Source organism: Rhipicephalus sanguineus, chromosome 5 (genome assembly GCF_013339695.2).
Source record: "Rhipicephalus sanguineus isolate Rsan-2018 chromosome 5, BIME_Rsan_1.4, whole genome shotgun sequence".
In the NCBI taxonomy this organism is placed as follows: domain Eukaryota; kingdom Metazoa; phylum Arthropoda; class Arachnida; order Ixodida; family Ixodidae; genus Rhipicephalus; species Rhipicephalus sanguineus.
In genome coordinates, this window is record NC_051180.1 from 21,117,309 (window position 1) to 21,135,768 (window position 18,460).

Genomic DNA, 18,460 nt, shown 5'->3' on the forward strand with positions numbered 1-18,460 from the left:
TCATACCGGTCTTGAATCTTTTATGTATTTGCCCGGTAGGACATCGGTATTTCTTTGTTGTCTTCACTCATTATTTTTTTTCAGCTTCTACTTACCTGTCACTAGAAGCGATAAGCACACCCCAGTAATTACTCACAAAAGCGGACTTTATGTACACGCACGCTCCTTCCACATGGACACGTGACAGACAAGGAAGCCATGGTGACCTAATTACTCCTCGGTGGAGCACACTCATGCACGACCGCCAACTGGCGAAGCCCGTGTTCGACGCGCGGAGGCCACAAATAATGTTTACTTTTTGTTATTGTTATTCAATTCACGGTGCGTGCTACGTGCGCTCGCCACCAGTGGCTAGCGTGGTACATGCTTGTGGCCGCCTACCCTTTGGCTGGACAGCACTTGTTGCAAGGTAAAGGCCGGAGGGCACAGGCAAAGGGTAGCGAAGTACGAGAAAGCGGGGAATATGAGAACTTCATTTCGTGCGCTACGGATAACAAGGGTACGTGTGCGTGCGTGCGCGTTTGTTGTTACAGTGGTGCAGCCTTACAGTGGTACAACCTTTGTACAGCCGGTGCTCACTGTACAGGTAAATAGGTAGATAGATCAATTGTAATTAATATATATTATAACATGTAAATCCAAATTACGAACCTCAGTCATGCTATTCTTAATAGGTGGGAATCCCTCAAATAACGTAGAAGACTGAATAAAGTAAATATCAGTTAGATGCAACATAAGCAATAATTTAAGCATACCATAATTTGCATGTGGCCGTCAGTCGTGAGCGGCGCAGATAGCGCTTACGTGCCGTGCTGCTCCTGCCTGTAAATGCGTCAGGAAAAGCGGAGGACTCCATCTGTACACTGCGGAACTCCTTTCCCTCTCTCCACAGAGATAATTAAGAAATCATGGCTAAACAAAGCTAGTTTGTTTGTAAAATTTGTGTTGTCCGCGAGTTTTAACAGTCAAAGTCATGATTAAGAGTGCTAACAGCGCAACCGACAAGAGGGGATAGAAGAGAATAAATAAATTTTGTTTTAAATAAATTTAGCAAGAAATAAATTGTAGGCAGTTCAGCGCTCTGTCTCTTCTCTTCTATTTCCTCCTGTCGTTTGCGCTGTTAAGCACTCTTTATCATGATTTGAGGCACGCTGGACTGGCATTTGACCTAACGTTACTTCATCGCACACTCAAAAATAGGGTTTACAAGAATAGTTAAGAAATTCCCAACGTATGACATTAACACCTTCTATGCTTTCTTTACACTGAGACCACAGGTGTTAGGTTGATTTTTTTTTCACGAATGCAAGGATTCGAATGGAAGGATTCGAAAAACGCGAATGGAAGGATTCCTAGCAATCCTTGTAGGTCTGTCAGGCTGCAAAATTATGCAATACCACCCTAGGAAGCATAAAGCGGTGTTCGTTTGCGAAGTCTCTGATTTTGAAGGATTAGTATCACTTGCAATTATTTTATGTATTCATTTTTTGGTTGTCGTTGTTGTAATGCTTCAGTATACTTGTTCTGACGTTTCTTTTCATTCGGATTTCTTCTTTGTTCTTGTCAGTTTATTTCGGTAGAGCTTTCGTCTTGCTACTCTACTGTACAGGATACAGAATTGGCCAAAAAAGGCCAATTTTATCAATCAGCCTCGTATTTGACCTGTTTTAGTTTCTCCCGTGTTCTCAACATGAGAATTAATAAGTTTATTGAGCAAATGTCCACTTCTAGAAACTTTGGTCTTCGGTTCTTTCCCGCGGATGAACTGTCCTGGATAAAGATAAAATTGTACTTCAGCGCATTCTTTACCGTCTGTCACGAAACGCGGCTATATTCTTCATCATACCAGAAGAAAAAAAAATCCTCCCTCAGGAAGAACGGCGCACATAGGAATATTGTAAATTGCGCGGAAGTGCATAGAGGGCTGTCACGTCACTTGCATTTTCCGCTAGAAAGAAATCCAGAACGGCGCTTCCACGGCGTTGTAGCAAACTCACGTCGCGCACAGCGGTGTTCTTGTGGTGACAGCGCCTATCGGTTACGAAAGTGAGGCTTTATTATGGCTCGCAGCCGGGTCAAACACGAGCAAAAGTAAAAGAGACAGGGAGGTATTGATTTCTCGTTGAAAGCTGTAGACATTATATACAGGACTGTGTCAATTAGTGCTTGAGGTTAATGCAGTTGAGGTCACTAGGTTCAGTTGAAATAATAATGCTTGTAGGTCTTTGTAAACATTTAAATGCACATTGAGGCTTGAGCTTCACAGTCGGCTTGGCGAGGGAACTACTGCGATAAATGCTACCTAAACCTTATTCAATCGTCTGCGCCATTACATGTCTATGCTGACAGAGATGATATTATCTTATGATCAGTCGTGGTAAGATTGAGAAGAGTTCACTGCTGGGCCATTGGTTCATCATTGTGAAATCGTTCAGGGACACAAAACACACAATATGAAGAAATGTTGTGGACAGGAGAGGCGGGCAGAAATTTCTTCCCGTCACGGCCTCCATCCGGTGGCGATACTGCTGGCTCTAAGTGAAATAAGACAAAGCGCATGGTGTTTTGCGCCGTTCGGTAAACATAACAACGGCACCACCAATGCAGTCGAATGAGTTATTTCTCGCGAAGAACAAAGATATTAAGGTAAACTTTATTAGGTTTTCTAGGATACCAGTTTTGCCTTGATGTACGCGGGCTGAGCAGAAGTATCAGCGCGCAATCCACCGTTCATCGGCCTCTAACCAAGACATAGCGTAAGTACGGCAGCTCGGCTTTGTGTCTTGTGAAGTTCATTTTTTTTTGCGATGTGCTGATGCAAGCGCTGCTTCCCGATTTTTTCTTGCCCTATACTCGTACTTCTTAGACCCGTGTTCAGATAATCATCCTACCAAGAAATAAACAATATCATACATTAGGCCCGTTTCTCGCTATTCACACGGTCAGTGAAGCTTCTGGTGCAGCACAGAAGCGATAAACGCGCAGTCATTATTTTCCGCATCGCCTTCAAAGAGCTCGCTCTCTTGCGTACTTTTCCCAACTAATTTAATTGTTGCGCCCCAAGCGGAGAGAGGAGAGCTTACATCTTACTGGCGCAGGAATGAATGACGGCACATTGTGCATGTTGACCTACGATCTTTGGGATAACAGGCTGTTAATTAGCCAAACTGATATAGTGTCGCAGTTCATTAATATTAACGTAGACTTCCAGCACCCCGCATAAAACTTAATGGAAAAGTGGCTAATTTCGAAGCGTCGTTGTTCATTAGAAGTTATTGAGCCCTCCGCGGCAACTAATTGTATTAGTGCTTTCTGTGACCCAGCTGCTACTGTCAGACAGTGGGAACGCGAAGCCACACCCTTGGAACGAATATATTTTTGACCCGTTTCTTGTTGGGCAATATGCGTTACCAATACTAGACATTAGACGAGTACTGGCACTATACCTCGCGCAGGCTGTACTGCTCGAGTGTTTGTCGATAATATAATAAAAAAAAGCAAACTTACAGGGTCCCTTATGCGTTCACTTAAGACGACTCGAAGGCGAAAGCCATCTTATTCTTCTCAGCCGATGTATTGATCCTGCCCCGCCACCCTCCGAAAGCTTTGCGCACCTAGCGTGGTTTTGTATTGCCTTTAGGATCGGAGGCACCTTACCTGGTTTTGCTCTGCCTCCGTGATCTCCCCACTTTTGACCAAGCTACGACGGCATGTGATGACGGCAACATGTGACCTGACGCCACGTCAAATTTTACGACGTCTTGATGATGGCAAAATTTTGGCAATCTGTGACGTCATGATGACGTCATATGGTTACGTCATCACATGATGTGATTTTTTACATCACTCGTCCCCGACGCCGCAGGACGCCGACGCCGACGGTACAATTTCGCGTATCATGAGGCATATAAGGTTTTCGCCTTAATAGGCCCACGGAAAGATACCCTAACGAGATTCGATGTAAAGGGGCACACAGTAGTTACCATATGCGTATGCCGGTGCTCTCAAGCATGATACGTAGCTTTCCTCGCGCACTGTAGAGAATTCATCTTTGATCATTGTTCCCATGCTTGCACCCTCGAAGTGTCACGTCAACCAATTCAACCAGCAAAGAAGCTCTTTATTATTCGATTGGTCTTTGTATACATTGCGAGCCTCTTCGAGTGTAACTACTCTTGTTGACTCGAAAGAGGCATTATCAATCCCTACCACGTAGCGTGACTGCAGGATTTGAACAAGTATATCTACAAAAAAAAAAAAGAGGAGGGCTGATCCCTCCGTCATAGCAATCGCTATAACACGAAAGTGAAACGTGTCGTCACAGAAGTAGTTGATTGTTTATAGTGCATTGGTATACGAGCGCTTGTACGTACAATGTCTATTGTTGTTTGGCAGACATAGCACCGCTTGATGTAGACGCACCTAGGTTGACGCCTGGTGGCACATCTCCGTACCGACGACTAACGCCCATGATCATGATTTAACCCTTGCGGTAGCTGAGATAACTTGCCGCCGGCAAGTTACCTTTTCGTCCACTTTACTTTGTTCACATTTATGTCCTAATTACTACATATAGCATCCCCGATACTTTCCGCTGCGTTATTGTATGTTAGTTCTCATTAATATTTTGCATAGTAAGTAAAAAGGAGCCCTTAAAAGTAATCTTCTTTCTATAATTGATATGCTTTTAAGTGACGCCGTAACGGAGAGCTCCGGAAAGTTCGATCACCTGGGGTTCTTTAACGTGCACCTTAATCCAAGCACGCGGGCATCTAGCATTATGCTTCAATCAAAATGCAGCCGGCGCGGCCTGGATTTGATCCCGCGTCCAATGGGAAAGAATAGACAACCCCATTTTGACAGGAACTGAAAGTGGTCTTGAGCATCGTGAGACAGGTTTTATTATTTACATATTTACAGAAATACCTGCTACGCCGCGTTGGCATTACGCAGGGGGATTGGGTGAAATACAAAAAATACAAAAGTAAAACATGTTTCTTAACTATAGTTAAAATGGTGAATACAACAAAAAATACAATATACAAGTGACAGATCGAGGTTGAGAGGGAAGATTTACAAGTGGCTTTGCGAAGGGTCGAAAATTTATTAAGTGTGGAAAGTACAACTAATTAATTCGCCCTGTGTGCAATCTTAAGTCTATGTGACACATCATGTGAATACGGGATGAGAGAGAGAGAGAGAGAAAACTTTTATTTGTGAAGGCCTCAAGGATTATCCTCGTTGGGTGGAGCCCTTAGTTCAGGGCCCCATTGGCTCGCGCCACACAACGTGCCCGCTGGATCAGCCGACGCTGCTCATGATGCTCTGCCTATTTGTAATGCGTTCTCTGGTTGTTTGTGGTTAAACTTGGTGATCTCTGAGAGTACATAGAAGTCCATAGGCGACTGAAGGTACAACTGGCTGCGGAGAGCCTGCGTAGTGTAGGCGGTCAACTCGCGCGAAGATACTAGCTTTTCATGTGTGCGAGCAAGATTTCTTTAGGATATTTTCAAGGGCGACCTTAGCAGTGGCTCCTCTTACTAACTTCGAAAGTGCCAATGAATATTCCAACATGGGCATCCCGTCACGAGGTCCATATTGTCAACAGATATGTTCAGCTGTGAACAAGAGCCTTAGATGTAAAAATCACAGTGTATGTTTCTCGGGTAGTTTGTACGTGATATCCAAGGGTCGCAAACGTTGCTGGCGGACCATACGTAACCTGTTTTAAGAGAATGTAACTACCTCCATCCATGCCTGAATATTGTCCATGTGCAACACAAACAAGAGGCAAGAACACCTTCCACAAGACAGCGAGAACAGCCTGTTCAAGTCAGCAGAGTAGGAAATGTCTTTCTCTTAAAATGCCAACAGTCCCACTAGATGGAGTCCGTTAAAGCCCCCCATCGTCACTGTCGTCTATCTGTAACATACGTGTCTGTATTAACGCTATTTCTTATTCTAACGTCTGACCTGATTATGCACGACGAATTTGAGGGTTACACATTTAGCACTGCTTACTGCGGCACAGGCCGAATTACTAATAAAGTCTCTGCCAACTGTTTGTTCCGCATAGGAATCACCCGCAGTGAATTGTTATTCCGTCAGCTCATTTATTGATCAGCTTTCGTCTTAACGACGCTGTCTTAGAGCCAAGCTTTCATTGTTCAGGACACACTGAAATTAGCAAGACAATGCGATAAACATAGCTCGTTATTTTACTTTTAGCTGTTGATATCATGCCAGCCTCTGAATGAAGTCTTTGTTCACCGTACCCAATGCATTTCCAGCTCGGTGCATTCGTGTGTCTTTCGCATGAAGCCTACCAACAATGTATCGTTTAAGGCACGCAAAGGAAGTGTTAACATTGTCCTAGAAGTGCATGATAATAGAGCAAGAGTTCACAAGGTGATACGACAATCTCCATAATATGACAAGACATCATGCCACCTACGAAACGAGTGATTCTCTGTTTTGGGCGCCTAAATAATAGCTTTCACTGCCCAGCCAAAATGGCGATCAATGCACTGCCCGCTAAACAACGTCATATGTGATAGATCACCGACGAAGAAGGAGCATTGTGGGTTCGTAGTACTTCTGGCTCATAGTAACAGCGACAAAACATTTATTTGATGTGATTCGGCAGATGTTGCACTAAGCGTTCTCACACTTGGAGATTCAGCAATGTCTTCACAATGCTTGACTGTTGTCAAAGTCATTCTATGCTTTAATGTATTTTTTTTTTCCTATATGCCGGTTGTGCTCTCAACGATGCCTTCTTTTATAGTATCTTTTTCATGAAGTATCTAAGATGTGGTATATGGACTATTCTGAGCAAACTTAAACAAGTCCAACAACATACACACTTCATCCTGTAATGCTTCATATTGCCATTTTTGTTATAATTGTTCACTGCCGTAAATATAAGTTCCTTATAGATCTGGCGGCCTTCTAATTATAACGAATTTCGCATTTGAAACCTTACTGAAACCGTCGCAGACAATGATTGTAATTACGTTTATCACAACAGTAAAAGCGCGAACAAGCACCCCCCCGCCCCCCTATTAATAGTATTGTTAGACTGCAGAAAGCGGTATATCCCTGTTGCCATTGTCAACGGGCTGAAGCAAGCGGTCCTTTAATAAATCTCTAAGCTCAGGTAATGTTTTTCCCAGCAAGATTTAACATCAACGCCTCTCTGTCTTCCACGGACGGAAAGACCTCTCAATTATAGTGTCTCATCCCGGATAATCCAGATGTAGGATTGGCGCTGGCTCGTTTCTATTTACGTTGCTCATCTGGACTACCTATCCTTAAGCGGCAACTTCCCAGAAGCAGGTGATTCAACTAAACAGCGCTTTACCTGCACTTATCACTCCACAGAACTTAAATACTTATATATTGTTGCCACTCAGTGCAGAAAGTAAGGCTTCCTAATGGTCAGGCAGTAGTGTTTCTTTTTTTTAAATGCGAAGCATTTCTTAGCGAACTTCTGCGACTTTGAGCGTATCTATCTATCTATCTATCTATCTAGCCGCCTACGACTTCTTGCTCTCCTGGTCGCTTGGTTCATCGAATGTGCACCAAAATTGGTATGGCGTAACATGACTGTATGAAGAACATAAATGACAAGTCATAACATGAAAATCATGATATGCATGTCATGTACAGCATGATTTACATGCTACGCTTATGGTGCGCTGGCGGCCGTTTCGCTAGCTTGATATACACCAAAATTGGTGTCTTGCGACGTGACTGTGTGACGAACATACATAACACGAGTTAACATGTAAATCATGACACGCATGTCATGTACAGCATGACTTACGTGCCACGCTCATGGGACGCTGGCGGCGGTTTCGCTAGCTTGATCTACCCCGAAATTGGTATTGCGTGACGGGGCCGTGTAACGAACACAAATAACACGAGTTAACATGAAAATCATGACACGCATGTCATGTACAGCATGACTTACGTGGCACGCTCATGGGGCGCTGGCGGCAGTTTCGCTAGCTTGATCTACCCCGAAATTGGTATTGCGCGACGTGACTGTATGACGAACATAAAAAATCACAGCATATCCACGGAGTGAATGATGATGAGTGGGCGAAGCTGCGGAGGTTCATCGGTAAACCGTGAATCTTCCGTGAATTCTGCCCAGTACATCATCACCGACGTGAGATCGGGCGCGTTTATACTAAAGGTTCGATGAGTTATGACGACTTGCAGCTCACTTTAATTTTACATGTACGCTGTGAATTTTCATTGTTTAGAAAACCATTGCTTTAGAAAACACCTTGCGTCTTTCGTTAAGCAGCTGGCGTCTTTTTCGTTTTGCTTTAGAAACATCTGGCGTTCTTTCGTTTTGTTTTTACAAAACATCTGGCGTCTTTCGTTGGTTTATTTCATCAATCAACGGCGTTTTGAACAAAATTTTTATTGTTTAATCACGCACAGGAGAAATCTCACCAGGCACTACCTTGGAGGTAAACAATGGCTGCTAATGGGAATGAGAGACAGAAGAAGTCGGCTTTTAGCTAACACTTACACTTCTACAGAGACAGAAGAATTCGGCTTTTAGTTAACGCGCACGCTGCGAATTTTTTATTGTTCAACAACGCACAGGAGAAATCTCCCACCGGCACCACCTTGGAGGTCAAAGGGTAAGACTTGTTACTCACTACTACGAGCACGACGAGGGACGAACGGGTGCCGCCTTAAGGAGCTTCGCCCCTAAAACTCTAGTTAACATGAAAATGATGACACGCATGTCATGTACAGCATGACTTACGTGCCACGCTCATGGAGCGCTGGCGGCAGTTTCGCTAGCTTGATATACACCAAAATTAGTATCTTGTGACGTGACTGTGTAATGAACATAAATAACACGAGTTAACATGAAAATCATGACACGCATGTCATGTACAGCATGACTTACGTGCCATGCTCATGGGGCGCTGGCGGCGGTTTCGCAAGCTTGATCTACCCCGAAATTGGTGTTGCGTGACGTGACTGTGTAACGAACCCAAATAACACGATCTAACATGAAAATCATGACACGCATGTCATGTACAGCATGACTTACGTGCCACGCTCATGGGGCGCTGGCGGCGGTTTCGCTAGCTTGATATACACCAAAATTGGTATCTTGTGACGTGACTGTGTAATGAACATAAATAACACGAGTTAACATGAAAATCATGACACGCATGTCATGTACAGCATGACTTACGTGCCATGCTCATGGGGCGCTGGCGGCGGTTTCGCTAGTTTGATCTACCCCGAAATTGGTATTGCGTGACGTGACTGTGTAACGAACACAAATAACACGAGCTAACATGAAAATCATGACACGTATGTAATGTACAGCATGACTTGCGTGCCATGCTCATGGGGCGCTGGCGGCCGTTTCGCTAGCTTGATATACACCAAAATTGGTATCTTGCGATGTGACCGTGTGAGGAACATAAATAACACGAGTTAACATGAAAGTCATGACACGTATGTCATGTACAGCATGACTTGCGTGCCACGCTCATGGGGCGCTGGCGTCCGTTTCGCTAGCTTGATCGACCACGAAGTTGGTACTGCGCGACGTTACTGTGTGACGAACATAAATAATAGGAGTCAACATGAAAACCATGACACGCATTTTCCTCAATGACATACAAGACGATGTATGCAGCTCTTTGCTGGCTGCTTCGCATTACATCGATTCACACAATGCGTGGGATCTGCCGGCTTTTTCCTTGTTTAACATGACTTACGTAGTTTATCCTGATATTCTGATGCAAAATGCCGTCACCTGTTTATCGTCATGATTATGCTAACAAGGACAATGTGCCGCTGCAGTCGTGTCACTTGTAACTACCATCGGTAGGCACACAGGCACGCTAAACGGCCTAGGACAGTTCGTTCATTTTCCGCAACATTGGCGGAGATGCTGCCGTTTCTGCCGCTGCTGTCTCAAAGTGCGCTCTAATTATTGCACGCTGTAACGTATCACTCACAACCCAAATGGGATGCAAGTAGGAGCTTCGCGCTAAGAGTCTTTATACACGAAAACCCCATGTGAGAACATCGAACGTGGCTGCACGCTGGCATCACTGGGAAAGCTTTCCTCGAAAGATTGTGCAATACGTAAATAGGGGCCTGGACTTTACTTGATGTGTGTATCCCATGTCATGCGAAGTTTATGACACTAATGTTCGGATTAACGCACGATCCTAGCTCGAATTTGTAATAGGAAAGACGTTTATATCTCGTTGGGTATTTAGGTATGACCAGGTAAAAAAAAGGAAAGAAAACGGAGCAAGCATGCTTCGCACGCCGAAATAGCGTGCTCCGTTGCTTTTGGCAACGCTCTGACCGCCGAAGTGCGGTAGTTATAGTATGAATGTGGCTCAATAGAAAATAGATTATTACTAACGTTCGAGGCAACCACCATCATTTTTAACACATCTTCGCCTCGCTTGTTTAAGCCTACAGTGGCGAAATGTTCTCTCAGGCTCTCAAAGCTAGGCCGCCCTGGTGGTACAGTGGCTGCGTTGTTCTACTGCCGACCTGGAAGACGCGGGTTCGACCTCGCGGTTGTATTTCGATGGAGGCGAAACGCCAGAAGTCCACGTACCTTGATTTAGGGGCACATTAAAGAACTCCAGGCGGTCGAAACGTCCAGGGCCCGCCACTACGTCGCGCCTCACAATCGTATCGGTTTTGACACGTAATACCCCAGCACTTATTATAATAATGAGAAAGCAACATGTTTAATTGCATTAAATATTTGGTTTGACAGGACCGAGAAAATTGGAGGACGCTTCACCTTCGCCTCAAGAGTAGAACGCGATAGCGTTATCGGGCTCCGTTCTCATCGCCTTCTCAATCGGTGGCCTCGCTTCCACTGCGATAAAAAAAGTTTTATAAAAATGAGATAGAATACAAACATGCACTCAGACACAGGCAATACTTACCTTTACCGGTTCCTATATAAACCTTCGACAATGATGGAAAAAGTAACAGTTTCGCCGCAAGGGCGAAGCAATGAATGCGATAGCAAGAAACTGTAATGCTATACGAAGCGAGGCTCGCCAATGGATACTCTCAGTTTGAAAAGTGCTGCTGTTGCAAAGGCGACCGAAGCAGCGAAGGAAACTAGCGTGCTTCAAGTGTCGAGCTGTCACACTTGATAGTTCGCGCTCATCTTCTGTTTGTTCGTTTAGCGGCGTCCCTTGAGCTCGAGTGACTTTCGTACGCTCCGTAACATGAGCGCGGACATCACGGTGAAAGCTCGAAACATCCCTCTTCCCCTCACCACGAGAAAACCGCGCGAGCAGACAGCGGAAGGGCAAGGTTCTCCCTGCGCAAATATAAGAAGCGAGCGAGCTCGCCGACGACTTTTAAATCCGCCCGTCGCGCTCCTCGCGCCATCTCGCTGGTAAGGAAGAAACGCTTATAAGCGCCTGCCGTCTCCGAGTCCTGCCAGCGGTAAATGGTGTGTATATAACGCTCGCCGTTAGCTACCTGAAGGATCTGCGCTTTCTGGCGTAGTGGTTAGCGCCACGCGCTGCGGAACGAGAGGTCGCTGGTCCGATTCCGCGCTTTGGAAGCATTTTTCTGAATTATTTTTCTTTGGGACTTTGACACATATGTTGACATATATGACACAAATAAACAACGTTGTGAGAAGTCACAACGTTGTTTATTTCGACGTTTCAGCCAGAGTTTTCATCATATATATATATATATATATATATATATATATATATATATATATATATATATATATATATATATATATATATATATATATATATACATAGTTATACATTAACGGTGCATGACGGCGGCGACGGCAAAATCCAGCCGAGACTGTCCATATTATTGCTATCGCAATAAAGTGCGCCATCGCAGCAACATCTATAGTTTCAGATTGCGGCCCGTATACTACTACAGAAAGGCATTACCTTTACGTGTGTTGCAACGCGTCGGCGGAAAGGCGAACCATTTTCCCTATTGTTTGATATCGGTTGGATGATGTCACGGATGCCTTATCTGCTTCTCTCACGAAATTGATATCGGTTTAACGCCATGTGCTCAGGAGGCTGAAATGCTTTTGTTCATTCGCGGCAATCGTATACCTTTTGATGACTAGCCGATTCGTTTAATCATAAGAAATCACGGCATAAAGCCAAGTCTTGTTCAAGGCTTGTGCCCACGCCAATTCAAGATATGAATAGCTTGGTAATACAATAGCCTAGTCTACTGTGGGTGAACTTTTGTGTGTAGTAGGGGAAAGGCATAATCTCCAACTATACTAACCACGGTGTAAGAATATACATAGACAGGTGCTGACATGACACTCTTCCCCCAACGCATGGGAACGCGCAGTTTCCGGGCGGTCAGAGTATGCTCGAGCAGTTTTCGGGTGCCTTGCAGCTGTGTCGGCGAGGGTGCTACGTAGAGCGGGGCCAGTCGTCACGGCAGCAACGCGCGTGCTGCTGATTCTGTGTCCTTTTGCTGGCATTTGCGGCAGCGCTGTTTTGAAGGCAGGCTTTTCTGTTCGCGTGCATTTCATCATGTTGTCTCGACGAAGGTGGCAGCTGAGAGGTGTTTGAAATGGGTAGGAGATACTTCGTACCGAATTGCAGTTAAAACGTAAGAACATGAGTATAAAACATGAGCGTGAAAAAGGAGGCACGATAAAAAATTATGCCATCTCCCGCTAAAGGGGACCATGAGGCGATGCGAAGCCGGAGCACTTGCACGATCGCGTTTCGTTGGCGTTCGTTGGGCATGCTACTGACCTCGGGCATGCTACCGACCTCGCGTCGTGGAACGCGAAGAGGAACACTACGCGCGTCGTGCCTTCCCTCTAGGCTGGCCGTTAATTCTGACAGGGCGAGCGGGGAACGCGTTCGACAGGTGCGCGAAAGGGGGACAGCGTAGGAGAGGAGAGAGAGGAGGAAAGCATGCGCATGCGCTGGCGCTCATCGCGGCGTTGCACAGGAGAGAATTTCGGCATGTTGAGCCCGCATTTCCGACCAGTCAACCGAAGCAAGCGCTGGACTGAACGCGCGCAGCGCTCTACCACTTGAAAGAGAGGAGACTAGAGGAGGAGAGTAACGCATGCGCCGCGAGAGCAGAAGCGAGAACGCAGGAGAAGCGCAAGCAGGTGCTGGGAGAGAAGTGGAGAGAGTAACGCGCAGCTGTTGGAGAGAGGGAAGGAGGAGGTTGCCCATGCGTAGTGTGAGTGCGGACATCCAGGCCGATGCCGCGGGACATACCTCCGAGCAAGAGATGCTTCGCATCTAAAAAAGAAAATGGTTAAGATTTGCTCACCTTATCCGCAGTTTCTACTGAAAATATATGCCCGTGTGCCGGAGTAGTTTGTGCAAATTTTTCTACATGTATAAGACATAAGACAGCCATTAGTTCCTACGTTTTTGTACACCACAAGTATGGGGTCTATTACAGGCTTGCATGTTTTTATTCTACTTTTTTTGCATCGTGGGAGCGTACGAGAGCAAAATCTCTGGGATGGTTATTTCCTATTAAAAATTTACAAAATGCTTCGTGCACAATTTTGTCGCTCTTGTGTATTTGTAAAATAAAAGCAGACTGAAATTTTGGTGTGGTGTGTAGTATATTTGTGTAGTATAATCGGAAGTGAAAGAAGAAAGCTAATTGGCCACGTTTTCACCAGTAAGTTATTCATGATGCTATGATCTAAGACAGGAAGCCTGCCTTCAACCCGCCTGAAAAATTTCCGCTTGAAAGAGTTTTTACATAAATATATGCGCATTCCCATCGTAACATCCAGTCATGAATAACCGCACTGCTATAGTACGCTGCATATGGAATACTTGCGCAGTTAAAATTTTTATTGATATCGCGGTCACATTGAATTCGCGCAACTATATATGTTTCACCGGTTTCAAGTGTAAATGGAAGCAGCGATATGCACATGAAATACATTTCTGGTGCAGCCGCTATTTTCTTTTAATGGAACGTTAATACTGATTGGGCGGGGGGGGGGGTTACGCACCAAAGGCACGATATGATTATGAAGGACGCTGTAGTGAAGGGCTGCTGACAAATTTCCACCACCCGTTGTTCTTTAGTATGTATCTACATCTAAGCACACGGGTGCTCCTTGCGTTTCGTCCCCATCGAAATGCGGCCTCCCCGGCCGGGAAACATTGTTATGGAGGAATAACACACTGGCTGTCGTTTTTTTTTTAATTTTTCTTCTGCATGGACGAATGCATTGAAGAGACAAAACTACTAATACGTGTGAGCGGAACTTAAGTGGGCTTTGAGTGCTGCCCGATCGATCCGTTTTCACGACATTCACACCCTGCACGAGATGTTTTCACGTTAGCGTGTCCTTGAACCGGGTACTCTAGTCCTTTTAATCTGAAACAATGAATTTCCTTCGCGCTTTGAATATTACTCACACCACTACGAACGAAAACGTTGGGGAGGCAGAGGAATTTCAACTCGCCAGCACCGCATAGCTGGGTCCGCTGACCGCGGTGCCATCTATTGGCTCGGAGCAGAGCAACTAGGTGCACCCAGGAGCAGCCGAACATACTTTGGCCGCTCAGGCGCGCGTACTATCAACGCCTGAACATTCTTACACCGTGCTACTAACGCTCCTAAGTTTATACGGACGATTTGGAAGCTTTAGGCTTTAGGAACGTTCAATAATGCGTGCCTGGCGGATAGGTGTACATTTGAAAAACTCGTTACTCAGCTCCTCATTTGTGAGCGCAGGCTTCTTTCAATAAGACTTCAGATACCTCTCTACTCGTCGAATATGTTCACCCATCCAGTAACGTCGTCAAACTTATGAGATTTCATAGAGCTTCGTCTGCCATATCAACAACTGCCCACGTTTAAGGCCCCGAAAAACTGCGAGATCCTTGTTGTTTCTCCCACGCGACATACCGACAAAACAAGACATTTTGAACTGGAACATTTATGAATCAAACTGCGATTGCGGGGTTGCGGACCTCCTCGCTATTGACAGAGCAAACGGGATTTCAAAGCAAGTGCCGGCGTCTCGGCAGCAGTGCTCTACCACAAGCCCGGACGGGCGTGAACAGTTCCGCGTGGGCGCGCTATCTTTTGGAGCACAAAGGCTTGGCTGTTCGCGCCCAAGAATAGTTCCTCGGAAACGCCATAGGGGTACAGCTGCTGCCGGCCCCACCAACGCTAACGGTGAGCAGGCATCAAGAGATATTACGCTATGAGCAAACTCTGTGTGTGTGGGAGGGAAGATATTATAGAAGGTGAAAGATTATCAGAACGATCAGAGACTGAAGGAAGCTTTGGAAAGCGATCTGGAAAAGACGTTTCAGGAGCGTTGCAGTTCAAGGCTGATTAGAGCGTGGGTCTCATCTGTCGCAATAAAACTCGCTGCTTTATTCGGCATCTGCTGCTGTAGGTGATGTAAGCGATAAACGAGTGTGCGCCTGATTCTGAAACAGAAGTACTCTTGCATGAATAAAAGACGTATTTTCAGTCTTGGGAGATTGAAAGAAGGCGTACACGCTCGACGAAATTGAATGACATGCGCTTAAAATTGCGTCTACATAAAAAAATCACAGCATATCCACGGGGTGAATGATGATGAGTGGGGCGAAGCTACGGAGGGAATCATCTGTAAACCGTGAAACTCTTCCGTGAAATGCGCCCAGTACATAATATAAAGAGTGTGAAACATCGTGTATATATTAAACATCAAACATTTATTGTACTGTTGGTTTACGTGGTCCCTTCATTATCACTTGTGATCGGTGAAATGCAAGGAAGAAGTCCGCTCCCGAGCGAAAGAGCGCCAAGAGCGACCGCATTCCCCGCTCGCCCTGTGCGAATTAAAGGCAAGACTAGAGGGAAGACAGGACGCGCGTTCCACGACGCGAGGTCGGTAGCATGCCCAACGAAAGCCAACGGAACGCGATCGTGCAAGTGCTCCGGCTTCGCATCGCCTCATGGTTCCATTTAGCGTCCCAAAACCAAACATATTGCTCAAGGTGTGCCTTGCGTTTTTCGTAGAAATAATTTCTTTATCATGTACATTAAGACGAAAAGTTGAAAGCTCACTAGAGTGTATCGCCCGCAAAGTATGTCTTTTAGTGTGATTTAACTCTCGTACGGCAGGGTCCTCATACAACTACTACACTTTAAGAAAAACATCTGGCGTTCTTTCGTTCTGCTTTTACAAAACATCTGGCGTCTTTCGTTGGTTTATTTCATCAATCAACGGCGTTTTGAACAAAATTTTTATTGTTTAATCACGCACAGGAGAAATCTCACCAGGCACTACCTTGGAGGTAAACAATGGCTGCTAATGGCAATGAGAGACAGAAGAAGTCGGCTTTTAGCTAACACTTACACTTCTACTTCTACTAACGTTTCCTACTGGAACATGCCAATGGCTGCTAATGGGGAATGAGAGACAGAAGAATTCGGCTTTTAGTTAACGCTCACGCTGCGAACTTTTTATTGTTCAACAACGCACAGGAGAAATCTCCCACCGGCACCACCTTGGAGGTCAAAGCGTAAGACTTGTTACGACGACGAAGTGTGCGCCTTGCACAGCGCTTTGTTTACCGGGTGACAGTTTTTGGTGATTTTTCATGTTCCTCGCGTAGCCATCGGTATTTTGTTTGGCTACACTGGAAGTAGACTGGCCTGCACACCCTCCAGGCATGCCTCCGCCGTCGGCGGGCCCCTCGAGGAAACGGAACAGCGAACTCAGCGACGCCGACAGTGAGTCCACCGAACTGTATTCGGCAAGCAGTGACGATTCCGACGATGAATTCACGCCTGTTTGTAGTCGTAAACCAAAACGAAGATCTATGGGTGCTTCACCAGCTTCAACCGCATCTACTGTGAAACCGAAGGAGACTTCAATGAACTACACCGTCTTATTTGTGCCTGTTACGCCATCGGACAATCTGAGACATCTGAATCGGCAGACCATCTCGAGGAAACTCGAGTCTCTGGCTCCAAACGAAATCAAGGATGTTCGAGTCAACCCCCGCAAGAATGTCTTGGCTATCGACGTTATACACCAGGCATTTCTGCTTGCTCTGACCAGGGTCACAGACTTCGACGGTATCAAGGTTCGAGCTCACCTTCCACTTAACGAGGACATGGTGGTCGGTGTAATATACGATGTCGACATCTCCATTCCTGGTGGCGACCTTCCAATGCTCATCAAGGAAGTTAGTGACCATAGCAACATCGTCCAAGTCTCACGTCTTGGCAACTCGCGTTGCGTAAAGATTGTCTTCAAAGGTGACATATTGCCATCCCACGTGAAGGTGGGACACTTTCGTCACGTAGTCCGTCCGTTTACGCCAAGACCACTCCAGTGCCGTAAATGTCAAAAAATGGGTCATGTGAGCGGAGTTTGCAGGAACGTGGCGATTTGTCCCCGCTGTGCAGAGCCACACAGTGCGGAATCCTGCCGAGCAACTGCCCTGAAATGTACCAACTGCCATGGATCGCACGAAGCCTCATCAAGGAACTGTCCATTAGTGAAAAAAGAATGGAGCGTCATGAAACAGATGGTACGGGACGGCTCGACGCACAAAGAGGCTGCTCATGTGGTGAGAAATAGACAACGACGCTCGCGTCGGCGACGAAGGTCTCAGACTGATGCTACCCAGTCTGGACGTATAACGCGATCTCCTACTCCGACAGATCGTCAGACTTCCCTTAAGCGACAGCTACCACCACTGCCGCCACCACCACCGCCCAATGCATCACAGTTGGAGAGCCGGAAAGACGCAGAAGCTTTGAAAGCGGCGGCGGATGTCGCGTGGCCCTCACTGCCACCACTGCGCACTCATAAAGAGCCGACGCAGAATGCCCCGCAGTGTGCTTCATCGTCCACAGATTGCCACGACAAGAACCTACAAGTCCTCGCTGTGTTGAGGTCCCTCGTGACCACGATGCGCACTCTCCTCAAAGGAATGACAACTCCGTCAGCTCAATGCGCTCTGCAAGTTCTGGATTCCTTGGAGCCAGTGCTTGCAAGCCTTTTTTAACATCTCGCAGAGGAACCGATGTCAAATACTTCTCGGTTGTGACTGTCTGCGTGTGTGCCGCGAACACTGATGTGTGTGCGCGTATTACCTGTCCCCTCTTTCCTCCTTGCTCTCTCTATTCTTTTTTCTCCCCTTCCCCCTCCCCCTGTGTAGGGTAGCAAACCGGGTACAACCTGGTTAACCTCCCTGCCTTTCCTTCGCTTTTATCTCTCTCTCTCTCTCTCTTGTTACTCACTACTACGACCACGACGAGGGACGAACGGGTGCCGCCTTAAGGAGCTTCGCCCCTAAAACAACGGTACACTATGTACCCGATGACCGCCTGCACTTTCGTGTTTCATAAGCCACTCTTCATTAGGTCGCAGATAACCGTTTGCCACTGCTCAAAGGGGTCATGA